The following is a 21,469-nucleotide window of genomic DNA, read 5'->3' as shown; positions in this document are numbered from 1 at the left end:
GGCGCGGTAAAAATTACAGCATTAAATCGTCCAGCAAAGATTCTTTAAAATGTACGAAAAAAATAATGAAAGCTATTTATTAAAAACGCACTACTTTGATTGATGTCGCTGGTTCATATGAACCAACCAATGATGCGAGAGTTGGGAAGGATATCCGGTTGGCTTACCGTAAACGGACCAATGGGAAAAACTAACATAAAACAACCTCTGACGTCACACTCGGAGTTATTTCAAAAATACAAAACTTTAAAAAATCACAGCGCTGATAATACGATATGTAAAAAATATTTTTTATTTTGTTATTAAAAACAAAGTAAAAAATTTAAAAAAACCACTTAACTTCCTCATTGGTGATGTCCACATGCTCCACTTAGGAGCGGATATGGAAAAGAAGAAGACGAAAGAACATAAAAACAAAGACACTATCTTGTAAGGCAGATTTTTTTCTTATTAGAAATGAAATCCTTGTTTTAATCGTAAGTTTAAGTGGAATGACGTATAATATCAGTGTGTGTCCGGACCGGATAATGTTGGCGAATAGATTTCCGGCAGGTAGCCATTTTTAAACATAGTAAAAACTGGGTTTAATTAAATTTAGAGAACGTCAATTAGGGCATACCTTGCTTCGTATTGTGTCTGTTTTATATTACTTGCAGACATTAGCTCAAACTTTACACAAAACAGACCCAATCAAACTAAACAGTTTCTTAAATAAGACACATCCATGTAATCCAACACAATGTCTAAGCAACGTATTTATGTACATGAGAAATGTAACATGGTTTAATTTTCCACAGAATTGGCTACGTTTTAAATTGATCGGGGTCCGTATTCTAATAGGAAATTAAAATTAAAATTTTAAAAAGTAAGATTACGTTTTCTGTATGAAAAATAGAATATGTTTACATTTTTTTTCTTATCAGGTTCAATTATAGGTTACTGATAAAGACACATACTTTGAGTCATTTTTGTACATGAATATCGATGTTAATTTATACCGTCTGGATATGTAACGATGAAGATAGCGTTTGTAATCGCGGCCCAGATAATCAAATGACACATAATGATGCATACGTTTGACCATGACAATGTATAGTGATAGTTTTCTTTTTCTTCTTCAGCCTTGTTCTCTCCACTGCTTCTTCCAAACGTCTCGATTCCTTCCTATCACCCGCTTTCATCATCCACGTTTTACCGGCAATAGAGGCGATGTCGTCGACCCATCTTTTCTGTGGCGTTCCAACACTTTTTTTGTTTGCCCGTGGTCTCCACTTTATTACCTGCCATCATTTTGTCTCGCCAAGTGTCCTGCCCACTGTCATTTCAATTTTGCTGCGCGATTCATGATATCCACGACCCCGGTTCGGCGCCTCATTTCTTCATTTCTTACTCTGTCTCTTGGACATACACCGAGCATCTGTCTTTCCATGGATCGTTGCGTGCATTTTAATTTCTGGCTACTTTTTGTGTAACAGACATGGTTTCTAGTCCGTATGCTGTCACCGGCAATATGCACGATTCATATACTTGTCTTTTTAAGCATATAGACACTGAGTCATATCTACACTACAAGTCGAGATATTTTATGTAATAAGCTAATTTAACATAAATCCGTTAAGGGAAAAAACACCAAGGGACAAGGGACGCCGTACTGGGGGGCCATCAATAACAATATTTCGGATGTATTCAGCGGAGCTTATGGAGCAGAACTGACTTGAGAAGAGGTGAGATTGTTAGTCGGCGACATGATATCCTGGAGACGTCTAGTAAGCGATGTCTACATGCTTCACTCAGGGGCAAACGTGGCAATTATTATTTTCTTTCTTTTCTCTTTTTACCAATGAATAATTATTTTACCTAATGTAATAGGACGACAGAGATGAAGAACATTTAAGAGAAGGTAATATAGAAGTCCAGGCATCTACGGGGCTTATGACCTGTCAATGGCTGGTTTAAGTGGCCACTTTACACACTGTGTAACATTCACCACTCTGCCTATATTTGAACATCTATATTCCTTCAATTCTTTCATCTGTTGATGTTTGTGAAGTTAAAGAGCTGAAACCTTTATTTATGCGGGTGAGATTCATCTAATTGAATTATTTCACCTACATACTAGGCAACGCCTAAAAATATTATTTTTTCAATTTTTATACTTCTTCATGGACCAGGTAATTTATCAACAATATTTTGAGTTTGTCCAAATTTTTGTAGACAAGGACTGGATTCAACTCCATGGGGAGTTGTTTATATTAACATACTACAACAGAGATGAAGAACATTTATATATACAATATTGTTGATAAATTACCTGGTCCATGAAGAAGTATAGAAATTGAAATAATAATATTTTCGGGCGTTGCCTAGTATGTAGGTGAAATAATTAAATTAGATGAATCTCACCCGCATAAATAAAGGTTTCAGCTCTTTAACACCACAAACATCAACAGATGAAAGAATTTAAGGAATATTGATGTTCAAATATAGGCAGAATGGTGAATGTTACACAGTGTGTAAAGTGGCCACTTAAACCAGCCATTGACAGGTCATAAGCCCCGTAGATGCCTGGACTTCTATATTACCTTCTCTTAAATGTTCTTCATCTCTGTTGTAATATGTTAATTTAAACAGCTCCCCAGGGAGTTGAATCCAGTCCTTGTCTACAAAAATTTGGACAAATTAAAAATATTGTTAAAGTAATAGGTACTGTATATTAGATAAAATGATTACATAATTTTTTTAACCAAAGAAAAAAAAACATTCCTTACAAAGTGATTATAGTAGGAACAATGTGACTTCAATTTGAATTCCTTAATGTGGTATTATGTATCAGCGAAAATGCACTAAGTCATGTCAATCAACTATTATTTTGAAAAAAGGTTTTAAAAGTTCAGGTATTATTTATTAAACCATTGAATAAAATGTAGTAAATACATCAATTAACCATTTTTTTCAGGTTGGCTTAGTAATGTTTAGTAAAAAAAAATTTTTCGTTACAAACTTTGAACTTCAATTATCTCAGAAGTAGTGATTTTGACTTAGTGCTTTTTCGCAGAATACCCACGATATTGCCTCCCGTAGATTAAAAAATGATAAATTAAACTTTTCAACACACTTAAACTCGCTTTACCATACTTTTGACAGCGAAAACAATATTACATTTTGAAACATTTTGAAAACAAGGAGAAAATATGAGATAAATTAGAATCATTAGAAATTAATTGAATTAAACTTAATGCAGTAATAATTAACCAGCAATTGGAATTATCAAACTAACCTTTACTCAAATTATTAATTTAATACATAACTACGCTCTGTTTGATTTAATTATTCACAACTAAAATAATATAATTAACATAAACTTGACTCTCAAAATGTATAACTTCAATTCATAAACAAATGTATTATCTAAGTATGTATCTTGAAATATTTCGTCATTCAGCTATAGGTATTTAAACTTCCCTGTCAAAAAATCAAAGTATTGTGCTACTGTTAAAATGTGTATTTCCTACTCTGTTGTATTTTGCCATGTGTTCTTTTCCCACCTTTTAAATAATAAATGCTTTATCCCAATTTCGGTCCAAAAACTCCCAAAAATGAACTGTTTAGCAAACTAGTTGTAAATATTTATGTTTTCTGTCCCCTGTTAAAATACTTATTTGATCTTATTATCTCTAAAATATGTTAAGAATCGTGTAAAAGCTGTAAACGTTGTAAACAGTTCACCAGTCTTGAAGATGCCTACTTAGGCGAAAGCGCGCATTGGTCAAAATAATAAAAAAGTAAAACTAAATCAAGAAGTTTCAGTGATAACTTTATTTATAATTTTATCAAAATCATAAACATTTAAGTTTGTAAGTGAAAATTCTTGATGGAAGTTCATTGTAATTTATAATGTAAATAAAACACGAGTGATACTTCACCAGTCTCGAAGATGTCGCGAAAGCGATGAAACCGGTCACTGGATATTCTAAATTTGTGGATTATAGTATCACTCGTGTTTTATTTACATAATAAAATCATTAACTATGAAGTTTTATCAAGAAATATAAACAAAAACATCAATATTACTTAAATATACTCGTAATTAAAACATTATTATTATTGGTGTATATAAATTAGTTAGGTTTTTTATGATTATTTTAGTTTTTTACTGTTTGTTATGTTAATGACAATTAGGTTAATTAGATGGATTACGTTTTTTTTATTGTTATTATTATGTCAACTTTGTTAAATAGCTAATCTTAGGCATGTTTTATATTTCGTAAAATGTTTCCCTCGGCATGGGACACCCCAGTGAGGGGAACATTATTCTGTATAAAAAAAGAATGCAAACAATGTAAAAGTATAAATAAATAAATAAGACAATGAAAAAAAAAATTAAAAAAAAGTAAATAAATAAATAAATATATGAATAAATAAATGAATAAATAAATAAATAAATTAATAAGTAATAAGTAAAAATACAATATTACAACTAATTTATTTTTTTTACATTAATCAAACACATATATTTACACAACATTATTTTTTGGTATGTGTATTTTTTTGTACATACACGTAAACGCTCGAATATCGATAATCCTGAATTTGAAAAAATTCTACCTCATCTCTGTAGGAATATTGATAAAAAATATATACATATATTTACATTAACATTTCCCATTACGTAAAAGAAATAAACAATTCTTGTGTACATAATGCGGAGTGACGTCTTACAATAGTTTATTTTATTTGAATTATTAATAGTTTTAGGATGACATATATAAATTACAAAAAAAAATATAAACAATGTTTTTAATTAGTGTTACATAAAGAAGAATTATAAATGTAACTTTGCACCTCTTTCTTAAATATATTGTATTCCTGACTGTACTTTTTACTATCTTTGTTCATTTCATTAAAGAAAAATATTCCTCTGTAAGTATAATGATGTTGTGCTGTAGTTGTTTTTAATTTGGGAGTTAAGATATTACCACCTGTTCTAGGTCGCGTACCTACGTTTTGTGACCTAGAAATACTACTATTTATTTTGTCTATATGTATTTGAAGCAAACAATTCTTTTTATATAGCAATTTTATAGATAAAACCTTAATTTTAAATAATTGAACAGTGGGAAAAGTAGACGTTTTTTTCAAAATAACTTTTATAATTAATTACGAAGTTTAGTCAATTAATTAATTGATTAAATACGAAGAATGTTTTTGAAACAATTAAATCTGCTTTCAAAAATGATATACCTGTAATTCTTAATGATCATTGGGATGGTAAACCAAAAGAAGCATAGTTAATTTACGAATCTCTACTGTATTCGTGAGTCCGATGTCCGATAACATAGGCCATTTATAGAAAACAGACGATAAAGCTCGAATACTAGTTAATGTCAATGTGCTAAACACAGTTAAGACGCTGAAATAAGGATGTTTTGTGCTACATTCATTGGATTTTAATCATGTTTTTCTGGACACGGTAACAACACGAATATTATATTGCCTTTTCTATTTTCATTCATATATTTGGTGTTAACATCATTAAGGTATATAACTAGAGAGAAAATGAGCGTTTGAAATATAGTACCTCGACCTGCGCCCAATTGGCATATGTTTGATAGAACAGACTTATGTCTGTTCTGAGCATTCTCCGTGTACTTTTCTCCTCGCAATTACTATTTTTTTTTAATTTTATTTTTTTATTTTTACAATACGCCCAAGGAGCATTTACCAAAAATATACAGGTAAGTACAAACATAGTGTGTAAAAATTTAAAAGATAAACAATGCTTTTTTGTATACATTTAGAACAATAAGAAGCATACTGCCATGCAAAATAAAAAGTGAAACTTTACATAGTAAAAAAGAATGCCTATATATACGCTAAGATATTATATATATGCAAAAATCAATCTGTAAAAGCGATGGTATAATGGTATGGCAACTGAAATGGCTCAAAATTAGACAGCGGAGAGACTATCACTACCTCTCACTTCTGTTCAATGTACTTCATAGTCCTAACGCGCCTATATACCTGCGTGAAAAATTTCAACGCTTATCAGTTCATGGTTTACCTCTTCGTTCTTATTCTCAAGGTACTCTCTTAATACCCATCCACAATTCATCTTTCTCCTCTAACTCATATAGTGTCCATGCGGCTCGACTGTGGAATCATCTCCCACCCACCATCAAAGATGTTACTACATTATCTCTGTTTTAATCACGTCTGAAAAAACATCTCCTTTCTCTTCCTTAATCTCTCCTCCTTTCCTTTTTCCTCTTTCCTCTTTTTTCCATTGAGTAATAGTTTTGATTTAAGGTAATTTATAAACAAATACGTTTATTTCTATTTTTATTTACTTTTAGCTTTTTAATATTTTTTTTCTATTGAATATGTTCTGTAACTTTAATTATAAAAAATAAACTTTTATTTCATTGGTTGGTTGGAAGAAATTGCCATTTGGCAATAAGCCCGCCAATGTACAAATAACATTATGTACAAAAGTTAAATAAAATAAAATAAAACATTATTTTTTAAAGCTTTCCTAATGTGAAATATTTCCATATTATTTACTTTTAACCCTTTATTATTTGTATGTAAGATTTTAACACCTGTATTTTTATTAAAGTCATGATTTAAATTGATTAGGTGATTTGCTTATTCGGAAAAATTATTATTGTGAAGACACCTCATATTATATTCTTTAACACGAAAATCAAAATTTCTTAATGTTTTTCTAACGTAAACTGAAGGACGAAAATTGCATTTTAATTTGTAAACACCTGAATTATTTAATAAACTATTTTCATCTTTATTACTAAGCAATAATTTACCAATATTGTTATTTGTACAAAAATGTATGTTTGTCCTAATTAGTGCGTGTGCTTATTAAAATGCATGTCGTGTTGGTTTTATATTTTTGTGCAACAACTATGGTGAAGGTGTATAGTGGGTTTTGCATGTTGGTTAAATTAGTGTCCTGACGAAACCGGTTTACATTAAAAAGTTGGTAAGTATACAAATATTTAATAACATTCAGTTATTTCAATAAGTTTCTATTTCGGCCGAAAATCTTGGTTCGGCCAGTCACTATCGGTTTTATAATCTAGGTACTTAAAAATGTATATCATCATCACCCAGTGGTGCATAAAGCCCTTCGTTGATAAGCCAAACGATGAAAACATGTTCTTACATAAGACAATTTTAATTGAAATTTTTTCGTTCGTCGCTTCATTGACTGAATTTGTTAGCAATTTTTCTAATACAAAAAAATTGTTTTCAGATGATTCAGATTGCTCCATATCAAAACAGCTGTGTTTTTTTAGCTGTTTCTTTGGACACCTGCGTCAATTTTAAATAAGTATAATGAAAAAACAGACATGACATATTTTAAAAATGAAAAAATTAAATGTTTAATTTACGTTTACATTCACAGATATTAATAAAATATTAAATGCTCGGATGCTTCACAATATAAAATTACTTATATGGCCATAGTTATGCGGACAAATTTTTATTGCCGTATTTTTCTAAGGATAAAATCCTCGTTTTACGCGTGTTTTTTTACTCGGTCTTTTAATAACACGGTCCAAAAATCAAACATTCAAATATTTGTACATTAAGACACAGGAATTTATGTATCTGGAAAGCAAGTTTACTAGGCATGGAATGGCCGAGAAAGAAAGGCGAGTGCCAGGAACAGAATGAACGGTGCACTTATATATCAGCGTGTTTCTAATACACATGAAAAAACATACAACTATTACAAAATATCAAGTAAAGACAAAAATAAAATTGTACTGAGAATTTGAAAAACAATAGTACAATTTTTTTTACAAAAAGAGTTATAAAAAAATAATAAATGTAATTAAATATTTGTATATAACCACTTATTGTCTTTTCTATGTCTACTGGTTTCGAGACGTACCCGTCTCTTCGTCAGGACACCAATAAAACTAACATGCAAAACCCACTATACACCTTCACCCTAGTTGTTGCTTTTTATTTATTTATTTATTTATTTACTTAAGTTAGTTAATATTACATTGTATATTAACTAATATATTTACAATTATAACAAATACTTATTAAATATTTCTTACATAACTACATTATTACAATAAACATAACATTTTTTTTTTAAATCCGTAAGTTTTCTTTCATTCTTCATACTTTCAGGCATCTCATCATACAGTTTTAACCCTTTATACATTAAGCTATTTTGTGATTTTGTTTTTTTGTTAAGTGGTAGTCTTATCCTATTTCTATTTCTTGTCCTATATTCATGTACATTTCTATTTAATATAATTTCACTTATAAAATACTTTGGCATGAGATTATTAAACACTTTATATATAAATACAAATACATTATACAATAGTTTTTTCTTTATTCCTATCCAGTTCAATTGTTTTCTCATTTTTTCAACACTATTATATTTGCTTTTTTTCAGTATAATTCTCATTGCTCTATTTTGTAGTATTTCAAACTTGTTTATGTCTCCCTCGTTAGCTAAATATAATATAGTAGAGCAATAGTCCCAATGAGGGGCAATTATTGTTTTGTATATAAGTTCTGCACTCTTTTTATTTATTTATTTTTGAATTCTTCCTAGGAAGAAAATCTTTTTGAAATTTTCTTATGTATATATTCAAAGTGTGATGTTAAATTTAATCTGGAGTCAAGAATAATTCCTAAGTATTTCATTTCATCAACCCTTTCAATAATTTTACCATCAATATTTACATTCATTGTTATGCCATGTGCTTTATTACCTATTTCCATATATTTTGTTTTACTAACATTTAATTTCAATTTATTTATCTTTAGCCATGACGATATGTTTTGTAGATCTTCATTCAATTTATTAATTGAGTCTTCATAGTTTTATCAAACAGCACGCAAACGCAAACGCGGTTGTTTCAACTATTTCTCAAACAACATAGAATATTTTCATAATTTAATCAGTGTATTTTGTCCTAATCAGTGCATGTGCTCATTAAAATGCATGTCGTGTTGGTTTTATATGTTTGTGCAACAACTATGGTGAAGGTGTATAGTGGGTTTTGCATGTTGGTTTAAGTGGTGTCCTGACGAAAAGACAGGTACGTCTCAATACCGGTAGACATAGAAAAGTCGGTAAGTGGTTATGTACAAGTATTTAATAACATTTAGTAAAATGTTTTATCACAAAATTAGTGCTTTAAATATGAATAATATAATAATAACATTTTTTAAACTTTGATGTCTAGGTTTTTGATTTGATAACTTTTTAATTTTTTTAAAATTATTTATTTATTATTTACATACAATATTGCATTTGAGTTATTTTTAAAACATTTTTTTTTTTTTCCAGGACTCGCCAAGCCAATTTATATGGCTTGTCGGTAAAGATACTTTACATTAAATCATATGATAGTCCTACATAGTTGTATAATAATAATTACTACTAACTTAAATATAAGGAGCGAAAAAAAGTACATATAATTTATGCTTTCAAAAAAAATATTTAGAAAAATGTAAAAAAAAGCAAAAAATAAGTGAATGATAACGCAATCATAAGATGAAAAATAAATAAATACAGAACCGGAGTACCAAAATTTAAAACAGAAGTGTGTACATATTTAATAGGCACAAATCATTTTATTAAAAACATTAAATAATGTTTTTAACATACCCATATCTATATCTATATCTAAGTCTATATCTATATCACATCCCCATCCATATCCATCCATATTTATACCCGTACATGCACACATACATATCCATACATACATATATACACATATATACACATACATTTGTCGATGCGTTTTGAAGCTGCAAGACTTTTTGTGATGTTAGCTATCATATTATGTAAATGTTATCAACTATCAAATATCTAAATTTCAACCGTCCATGCGCTCAATAGCTGCAAGACTTGTTGTTATCTAAATTCTTTTTTTATAAATCTGCTTTTTATTTCGTTTTTAAAATATCACTTAAATTCTAAACTTCATTGTCAAATAAAAAAAAATAAAAATAAAAATGTAAATAGGGGCTAGATTTCTTATTGTCCATGCGCTCTGTAGCTGCAAGACGTTCTGTTATCTAGCTCACATATATCATAATTGTAATATATCGTAATTGGAGACGAGGAACTAGAATCCCAACCGTCCATGCGCTCTGTAGCTGCAAGACGTGTTGGGATATTTATTTATTATACAGCGCCCTTGAGGTGATTTTCACAAAAATGGCGCTATATAAATTATCCAAACATTATACATACATATGAACTTTTTTATTTATTTAATAGCATAATTATACATTTTTATAATTTAAATATATTTCACTTGTTTTATTTTTACTAAAACTAAAATCCCATCAAGCCACTTTTTGTAGCTTGTTGGTGAAGATTATATTTATACTGACTTAATAATATTATTTATATTTATATAAACAATGAATAACATATAAAAATTAACAGCCGGAAAGATCAGAATAAACATGTTTATACAAATAATAACATATAAATTTATTTTTTAAATACAAGAAAATATATGAAAAAATAAAATATTTACACCTAAGCTACTATTCATATATAAACTCTTGATCGAGTAGCCACTCTCTTATTTTGATCTTGTTACAATGTGAGTTAAATTTAAGTTCTTTTGGTAATAAATTAAATATTCTAGGTACTAAATATTTGAGAGTTCTATTTCCATATTTATTACATACTATTGGTGCTACCAAGCCATCATTAGACGTGAAGCGTGTATTATGGTTATGTTTGAGAGGAAACTTGAATGTATTACTATTAAATTGTTCCAAAATGATGCAAAGCCACAGTAGTCCTCGAACAGGCAGAGTTTTGATTGTTTTGTACAGGAGATCATTATTACTTCTTTGTTCGCAAATCTCTGCAGGTACAATTCGCTTAACTATAGAATACTGTAGACCTTGGATCATTTTAATATTAGTTTTAGTCGAATGTCCCCACGACTTTATACCATATCTTATTATTGATTCTACTAAAGAAAAAATAACAATTTTAAGAGATTTTAGGCAAAATAAAAGATAACTTATAAAAAGTACTCACAAGAGTCCGCAATCGATCACAAAGTTTAAATATATAACGATCCCATTTAAAATTATGATCAATAAAAATACCCAAATACCTATACTCCTCCAAAAATTCTATGAGTTCACAATTACATGTGTTAGAAATACCATCATGCAAGCAATTTGATGGCATAAATAATGTTCCTTCCCACCAGATAAATATTTTATCGATTTTATTCTGATTTCATAAAAATCCTTTTATGTAATCTGATACTCATGTACAAAATTGTTATTTTTTAATCGGCAAAGCAACCCTGGGAAATGTTTTTTTGTAGCCGGAAGCGAAATCAGCGGTTCACAATGTAGCCCTGGCGCCGACTCGTATGTATGGGAGCGAAGTGTGGAATTGGAATTGAAATTGAAATTGAATTAAAAAAGCAAGGATGAATGTTTGCTTAATTCTGTCGGAATGCGATCTCTCAGGCGAATGTGTGATAAAAATGTCTTCAATAGGTACACAAATGTCGATACCCGTTCATTTATTGCATTTAGCCGGCGGTTGGCAAGCCAAATGTCAAGAAAAGCAGTCGCCATAGTAATTGTAATTTAATTTTCACTTTTTTGTATTAGATACTCCTTACTATTTTGCAAACGCAATATATTGTATTATTTTTTATAATAAACGCCGATTTTTCTCCAATGAACTGTATATATTTACGAGGAAAACAAAAAACAAACCGACACGAGCGTTGACTTAGAGATTACACACGCGTTGACTTATGATTACGATAACTTAAGCATGTTCATTATTTTTATTGTGATCGCTCAAATACTATATTTTTAAGCACGTTGATAGTTATTTGTGATTCAGCTACAGGGGGCACGATCTATCAGCTTAGTTTATAGTTTCCCATTACGATTTTCAAATGGGCTAATCGCTGAAATAATTATGCGCCATTTTGCGATGTAAAAAGTCGCCATTACGCATTCATTCATACCAATTTACATTCGTTTCATAACCTCTCGTTCGGCCAAATTCAAAGTGCTTTATAATAATTCTGGCGCCCAATTCGTGTCGCCTAAATTTATAGCCGAGACGCGAACCATCAAAGGTGGATTAGCATCTGCGACATCTGCCGGAGTTTTTCCTCACTAATTGCATCGCTATTAAAAGGTACTATGAGAACTATGTACCTACTTAACCCTTCCCGGACCCCGACCGTGAAAATACGTCATACCTTTAACTAATATTTAATTTTAAAAAATATTAATAAAATATACAAAATAATGAGTGAGTAAGATATACGAAAAATTAAAAACCGTATTAAAATATGCGTATAAAAAGAAACATAAAAATAACAAGAAATATATATATGTGCATGCATAGAATTAAGAATAGTCCAGAAACCGCATACGCACATCAAACAGAAGGCGCCTCAACTACTCACAAATGAGTAGGTTTACGTTTTTCCCCATTAGTTTCTTTGTAGACGTCGCTCAGTACGCAACTCCTGATTTTAATTCAACTATGCCGTGTTGTGTCCTTTTAAAGTGTAGAATTACTTCTAGGATCTTAAAGAAACAGGATGGCATTACATTTCATGTGTAATTAACAAACGAATGTTTAAGTAGCAAATTAATGAAGTATTTCGTGTCACACGACAGGGGACATTAAGATTACTTTTGGAGAGATTTTTTATACTGTCTTAAACGTTGTTTTTAATAAAAATGAAATATCACATACAAAAAATACCGATAAAAACATGTGAAATGGATTGAGAAAAGTATAAGAAAAGTTTTAAAGTTTAAATTTAAAAAAAAAATGCATTTTCAAAATCAATATGGATATACTGTGGAGAAATGTTTTCATGCATAATTTTTAAAATAAAATTTTTGAAAAAAAAAACTTTACAAAAACGCGACATGTTTGGCCCTGACAATTGTGACATCAAGATTCGTGTCGATGTTCTATTTAGATTTAAACAGTCACAAATAAAGTTCTTAATTTAACCGAATCGTGACGTGTTAGGGGCGTGATTAATGCAACGAACCGTTTTCACCGGAATTAAATTTTTTTAAAAAAAACATCGCCACAATTGAAGATGCAGTGCCCTATGCACCATTACGTGCCAAAAGTAAAAAAAAAAAAAAAAGATAATGAATGCATACAAAAAAATATTTTTTCGACAGTATTTTATTTAAACCAGCCAATGGCAGGTCATAAGCCCTGTTGATGCCTAGACTTCCATATTAACTTTTCTTAAATGTTCTTCATCTTTGTTATAATATGTTAGTGTTTCATTGATCCTTATTCTTTTAAAATTGTTAAAAAAGTGATATTTCTCTGTGAAAGAAATTTTTTAATTAAAATAGTCGCTTTTGTTAATCGTATGATCGTTTAACTCATATTTGAAGCACTTTTTTACTGTTATTGATTATAAATGAAATAAAAATAAAAAAGCTTTGTTTTTCACCTCCTATTTTTATTATTATTTTGTAATACGGCACACATAAACATATTCTTATGTGTGCTAACCAGATAATGACAGGTCATAAGCCCAGGAAATGCCTAGACTTCCATAATCCCTTTTGAAAAATGTGTTCCCTCTCTGTACATCAAATTTTGATATTATGTTTAATATGCATTTAGAGCAAGTATCAGAATAACCTAAAATGTTCCCTTTGGCTCCGAAAAACGAAAAAAGAATAAATGTTTTTCTATGTGACGATAATTAATGGTAATGAAGGACGAGGACGACCTAGAAAGACGTTGCATGATCAGATAAATCAAAATCTCAAATTTTTGTTAATGTGAAAATTTTCAATGCAAAAAAATTGACATCAAGTATTTTGTCCCAGAAAGGGTTGAACCATTACGATATATTATATAACTTCTTCATTAACGATATATTAGCGAAGGGCATAAATTAAACACGTGTTAAAACACCCTTTCAATGCTTACTCTCTGTCCCTTTTGTTGGAATGAAAAGTTATTATCGAACTGAAAAATATTATTCTGTTCGAGTTTTTCAGTCTTAAGGCTGTCAAATAAAAATTAATAAAATCATACGATTTTGCTATTCCAAAATGCCGTCTTCTCAAAATCACGCAATTGAAAAATAAGGTTTTTAAACTTTAGATAATGACTATAAATTTCGAAGGTATTTCTGATAAAAAATATACTTCAGAGCTTAATTTTTTATGTTTTTTTTAATTTGTTTATTTTTCCATAGTACAGTACATTACGATTTTTCTACAATATAATATTACTAAAAATACATCTTAAAACTAATGAAGCGACCGCAGAAAGCATAAAAAAAAAGTGCAAATATATTTAAAATTAAATGTAAAGAGTATATATGTTAAATATACAAGGTTATATATATTTTAAATAGTGAATATACATAGGTTAATATAAGTGTTCATATTGAACAGTTTGAATATTATAAATTAGGAAAGTAAGTGAACAACAGTAATAAATAATGTTAAAATAAGTACAAATGTAAATATTATGCTATAAGTTATATACGACTATGTTTTTCATAGAACTGAATAAAATAAGTTTAAAAATTTGGAAAAAAATGCCCACAAAGACTTCAACGTCTGAACGTGAATACTCCCTTTTTTATATTTGTTATTACTCTGTAATTATAGTAAATAAATATGTAATTATAGTAAATAAATAAATATATAAAGGACACGCGATTTTTTTTACAAAAAATAAGCACCACTAAAAAAATTCAAATCAAGAAAGAAAAATAAAATCTACCCGAACTTGATTTCCATTTTCTAATAGTAAGTTATTTACAACTCGTTGAAAATGGCCACCAAAATCGAAATATTTGTGTAAATTATAAGAACGCTAATATTTCTTTGAAAAAAAAAATCGGCAGAATATACAAAGTCGTACTCATGGCTAAACAAATATAAAGTAAGAACAGAAAAATAATATTAGAGTAAACTGCTTTAACATAAACACGACTCAAAAAAACATCTACAAAACAAGACTTATTTGAGGTACAATTTTTTTTTTAAAAGGTGCCTCTGTATTCTCCATGCTAATCCAAAACCTCAGACCTACTTTGAACTTTACAAAGATATAACGTTTTCCAATAAGGAACTTCAGCCCTACGGGAAATTGGATACAAAAAATGTTTCCTTGGGCGCGGTAAAAATTAGAGCATTAAATTATACAGCAAAGTTTCTTGAAAATGTACGAAAAAAAAATTTGAATTAAATCGTACTACTTTAAACGACGTCACTGGTTTTTATGAACCAACCAATGATATGGAAGCTGTGAAGGGTATCCGTGTTGCTTACCGTAAACGAACCAATCGGAATACACACGCGAAGCTATTTCAGAAATATAAAACTTTTAAGAATCATAGTGCTGATAGTACGATATGTAAAAGTGATAATACAAAATTGAATTAGTTTAATAGTATATAAACAAATATTTTTTTTAAAAAGACACTGAACTTTCTTATTTCTTAAGTAGGATTTTGAAGGATCTTGGACTAACATGGAATGAGTGCTTCTGTACATATAATTACTTTTAGACCGGCAGATTAAGCCACTTGAAATTTAGACTTAACTTTGTTTTTTATTTATTTATTTGAAGGACTTACGCAGTCCATTCTAACGATAGTAAATACAATTTCTTATAATAGATACAGGCACTAATAAAATAAAATACAACTAAATAAAATTAAAGCTAGGACAAAAAAAGGCAAAATTACTACCTCAAGACAAGATCCGGTCTATCTTAGTGATTTTTTAAATCTATAAAGACTTGCACCAAAAAAGTCCAGATCTTGTCTCGAGTTTACAATACGAAACAATCGGGACATTGGCGCATGCAAGCCATAGTTTGTGCTGTGCTGATCTAGGAACATTATTTCGCAACCGGCGGATCGGAACATTGAATGCCACTTGTTCCAGTAACGATGGTACATCAATTAGGCCATTCAGCAAATTAAACATAAATATGGAGTCAATGTTATTTCTACGTTTTTGTAGACTTGAGATTTTTAACATTGACTCCATTTCTCCGTAAGTGTAGTCTCCCCCCTCGAGGCCAAACATCCATGCTACTTTTCTTAGCTTTATATTGTATATTATATTGATACTTTTATAAAAATTAAGTATTTATGTAAAATTTGCTTTCATCATTTAAAGAGAATTCATTGAACAGTAAAGTTATTGAAGAAAAACTAAAATTTCGGGTTTAAAAAAAAAATAACAGCATTTTAAATCTCAAAAATTTGGTGGTATTTTTTGTAAATTCGTCAAATTGATGTTCGAATTTTTTTTAATAAATCGTAATTTAAGGAAAAAATATTCACAGGAATAATTTTTTTGCCACTTTTAATGCGTAGATACCCCCAAATTTACCAATTCAAACCTGTTAATCTGTCACAAATGTACTAATTTAAGAACATATTATTATTTCTTTAGTTTTGACATCATGGTATTTTTCGTTGCAGATTAAAGAATGGAAGGAAAGGCGATAAAAGAGGAGCAACCTGATAAGGACTCTATCACCAGCTCTGCTCCATATCCTGGGGAAAACCAGCGAAGGACGAAAGGTCAGGGTTTATTTATATTTTTTGCATTATAGTTTCAGATCTTAGGTCAATTTTAGGCCGAAGCAGATCGTTCGATTTTTGCTATAACCTTCGATCGAAGTCGAAGCTAATCGTTCGGTTTTTGCCATAATCTTCGGCTGAAGTTGATGCCAATTGTTGCACTGTTGCCATAAATTTTCGGTTGAAGCCGAAGCCAGCTCAGCCAAGTTCAGCTCTCGTCATAACCTTTTTGTATTGTGAATCGTGTAAATATATTCACCTTTGCGTTTTAAAAATAAATTCAAGAAAGCGGACAGTTAAATTAACTTCTCCAAACTGACAATATGAGCTAGTGGATGCAGCGAACCATCTATTGGAAATGTACTCAGACCAGAGAAAATCAATATGTAATAACACTGACTAACCTGATGTTAAGTCCTCTTCCTTGTCGGCGATCAACTCACGCTGTCAGGGAAATTGATCTAGTACTGCACGCACACAATTTCGTCTAAAAGCGGCGGATGGTGGTGAACGGCGATGGATGATGAAATGTTTGCGGCGTTATGCGAGTTTAGGGGAAGCTATAATAATTTTCACGACGAAATAGCGAAATACTTTTGTCAATTCAAAAAAGCGTGCGTTAAATTCAGTCGCAAAAGCGAAGAGAGGCGCGCGGGCCAAACAGTGCAGCCAAACCAAAAATGTCCCGTCAGGCGTAGCAACCTCACAAAACCAAAGTTAGCCAGTATCTACTTATAAATATTTTTTCTGGCTAAAATATACCGTATCAAATTATCGGCTCAACCACTACCAAAAATAAAATATAATATAAAAATCTTAGAAATAGCAAATATTATTTTGACCTCAATAATTTGAAAAAAATGATTGACAAAACTCATGTAAATATTCGTGTTTGAATGGGATATACATATTTCTTTAGTTTATTAATTTTTATTACCATAGATACGACCTGGCAGTTGTCAGTGTTATTTTTTAAGTAATAAATAAAATTGTGGAATTGTACATAAAAAATAACCAATAATCTACTTCTATGAAATTTTCTTCATTTTTGTTGTTAATTAATTAACTATCTTCTTATTCAATTAATTGGATTGTTAATTTTTTTCGCAACAGAAAGATACATTTTTGTGAAGGTAATATGGACGTCAGAGAATTTACAGGGCTAATGACCTATCATTGGCTGGATTAAGTGGCCACTTTACACAATGTGTAGCATTAACCATTCTGCCTATGTTTTAACATCCACATTTCCTAAACTCTTTTATTTTGTGAAGTAAAAGAGCTGAAACCTTTTTCGTGTGGGTGAGATTCATCCGGCTGAACCAATTCGTTTACTAGGCAAACTCGTCAAGCACTCGATTTTTGTAATCTGGGTTTTTACCTGAAAGCAGCCATTGGGCCGAAAGCGCTAGTCCAAGGTTCTGATTCTGTCGCACACAGTACTGTATTCTATATTCGCCCGAGCACACTGTATTTTTCACGCCAAATAAAAGTAATCTTCGTTTCAAATTAAAAAGAAAGTAATTTATAATAAACCCCCCATAATATCCCTATTAATTTAATGCAGGTGTGGCTATTTTAAATCGAGTAATTTCCTACCAGCCAAATGGTGTGATATTTGTTTCCGCTGCGATTCTCAACATTTAAGGCATTATCAACTTATAATACCAGATTTCCTTACTCTTTCCAGACCATCCCTATTTCTATAACAGTAGCTCAATCACAAATAACCATCGACGTGCCAATAAGTGACGTGATAACAATCTATCACCATGGTTTGTTTATCGTATTCGCGATCACAATGAAACATCCGTGAACCCCTAATATTAAATGTCAAAATATTTATGTTTTGCGACGTATAATCCTGCTGCGTAATCACATATTTGAATTTCACCGGTGTAAATATGGAAAATATTCAAAAACTGCTATTTTTATTTAATATTTATCATGTTATTTATTGCATTTAGCCGGCGGTTGGCAAGCCAAATGTCAAGAAAAGCAGTCGCCATAGTAATTGTAATTTAATTTTCACTTTTTTGGTCAAAGCACCAACGAATGGCCGTTTAAGGTTCAGCTTGTAGTGAAATCCACATTAAAGGTATAAATTTCATTATTTAAGCGTACAAAATAAAAGAAAACAACAAAAAACACATTAATTTTTCTAACTACTTTTTGTTTTTTATTGAAATACGAGTATTACAATTATAATTAATATTACTCAAAAAAAATAGCAGAATCACTAGTGAATGACCACTACTACCCTAGTAAAAATAATACTCAGATTTAGTTACATCATAACATTTTAAAACACCCTAACACATTAGAATATGGATAAATTCAAAGAATTGCATAAGAAATAGCATCAAATAAAACACTTACCACACTTTTCCTTATAAAAACACTATCAATCTCAGAACAATAACGGGAAGACGCACTATTACCCTTTGACAATTCACAGTTCAAAACTGATATATTTGTTTCTTACCAAAAGATGTGTCCGCCTACTGCTTCTGTCATAGTTTCTAGTGTTAAAAGTTTTTTAGATTTTTTAGAGTAATTTAGGTCTAATTTCATCAATATGGTCACCCTGCCATAATGTTCATGTTTATAATATAGAAAACATTCAACATAAATTTCTACGATATATAAACTACAAACTAAACATTCCAATACAAAATGTGAATTATGACTATTTATTAACACTGCTTAACCTAAAAACACTTTCTGAAAGAAGAACTATTAATGGTCTCATTGTACTGTATAAAATTGTAAACTCTCTTTTTGACGCACCAAAAATACTTGAATTGATTAATTTTAGAGTACCTGCTGTCAACACTAGGAGTAGTTTATTGTTTCATTTCTCCAGTACTTCTTCCAACCAACAAAACAATTCATTAATACCGAGACTGCATAGGTTAGGTAACACTTATGGAACGTCTGCAGACATTCTGTCCAATTCTTTACTATCTTATAAGTCCACAATATCAAGTTTATTTGTAACTGCTCGTCAAACTATTATTGACAATTTAATTCCATTTATTAAAAAAATACTTACTTGTTTATTTTTATTACCATATACTTGTTTTTTATTTTTTACTATTATATCAAATTGCATTGTAGTATTTACAAATACGCATTTCATAGATACATATTTTTATTTCTTATTTTTTCGTGATAATATATGCTTGCTTGTTTATTAATTTAACATAAAAATGTCTTTCTTGCTTACCGTAACACTTTATTTTTTGTTTGCTTTGCAGAATTTATTTCATAAGCTTAATTTTTTTCTTTTTTTTGTTTATATGCTGACTGTTTTTTCTTGCATACCTTTGTTGTTATTGTTTTTTTTTTTTTTTACTTTGTAAAACTTTTTATTACTTCCTTTTTAACTAATTTCACATATTTTTTCAGTATATTCTGTGTATTTTCACTTTTATTTTTTGTAAATGCCTTTTGGGCGTTAATGAACAAAATAAATAAATAAAATAAATATGTCCCTAATTACATACATCGTACACCTTTTATTGTGATACCCTACATATCAATAATATCTACTTTTCATATACAAAATATTTTTGAGAATGCTTATTTTTTGGGTTAATTAAAAGCAGTTTGAGAATATGCGGAAGAAGAGTGTGTAATATATCACCGAATTATGAGTTAAGCTCACATTAATATGACGGGAATTGCACCCCATCCCTTATCCAGCCATTTTATTTCCTTCAACGGCCCCCCAAACCAGATTACTCAATCTTTTAATTATGTTTTTTATTTAAATTGTTTTATAAATTATACATTTGTTACCACTGACGTATAATAAATAGACACCTTATTCCTTTACTAGAATTATACCGTGATCTAAGAAGTAGCAAATAATATTGCATTTAAAAATATAAAAAAAAGATATACATAAGAGGTAAAACAGAGTTTAAAAAAAAGAAGGATATTTTTTTTATTCATAAATTTCATAAAAAGTACATGTTTTTGTAAAATTCTAAACATATCTACCTTTACAAATCTAGTAAATGTTATCACTGTAACTCTCCAAAAAAGAGACTAACTCTTGTGCTTGGAGAGTGACTTAAACTGTTTTAGTTGTTTATTTATAAGAGTTTATATAATTTTAAATACGAGTACATGAAAAAAAAAACGTAAATATAAAGAAAAACACTTAAACAATAATACATTCATACTAATTAAAATTTAATGTAGTTTTTACACGAGTTCAAAAAATTTCTTCAGATTGACTTTAAATTTATTTATTGATATATTATTTTTAATTGTTTTTAGGAAGATTATTACAATTTTTTACACCTTTGAAGACAAAGCTATTTTGACCATGACTTGTATGGCATTTAGGAATTGTAATATTATGTTGGTATCTAAGTGACTTATTCATTTCAAATTATTTTTTTAATTTTTTTTATATATTTGTACAATAGAATTTATTTTATAAAGAGTGTCTACTGTATGAACCTTAAATATTTTATATAGACTTTCTGTATTGAATGTTAAAGGTTTCTATAAAATTACTTTAATAATTAATCTTTGTACTATTTTAAGAGGGTTTAATATATTAAGTCCAAATAATTTCTCCGAATTCGCAAATCACCTAATCAATTTAAATCATAACTTAAATAAAAATACAGGAGTAAAATCTTACATACAAACATTACAGGGTTAAAAGTAAATGATATGGAAGTATTCCACATTAGGAAAGCTTTAAAAAATAATGTTCTTTTGATCAATAATCAAACAACCTTTCAATATGGTCTTTTATACGATATTCCACTGTAATGGTCACAACCTATTAAGCTCACCCCCTCCCTCCATCCCCTGTCTTTTTT

The 21,469-nt window shown here is 29.6% G+C and overlaps 1 long non-coding RNA gene across 1 annotated transcript in view; it reads left to right on the top strand.

The window, feature by feature from the left end:
• The window catches only part of LOC148271539 (uncharacterized), a 65,096-nt gene extending 46,953 nt beyond the window's left edge, over nt 1-18,143 (top strand). Inside the window, exon 2 of the long non-coding RNA XR_015825068.1 lies at nt 16,521-18,143. This is a non-coding gene — a long non-coding RNA (uncharacterized LOC148271539). The remainder of the gene's footprint in view (nt 1-16,520) is intronic.
• Nucleotides 18,144-21,469: the final 3,326 nt, after the last annotated feature.

This window comes from Micrasema longulum, unplaced genomic scaffold (genome assembly GCF_059751315.1).
Source record: "Micrasema longulum isolate JH-2025_06_02 unplaced genomic scaffold, ASM5975131v1 h1tg002810l, whole genome shotgun sequence".
Classification (NCBI taxonomy): domain Eukaryota; kingdom Metazoa; phylum Arthropoda; class Insecta; order Trichoptera; family Brachycentridae; genus Micrasema; species Micrasema longulum.
This window is presented reverse-complemented; position numbering and strand designations above follow the sequence as displayed.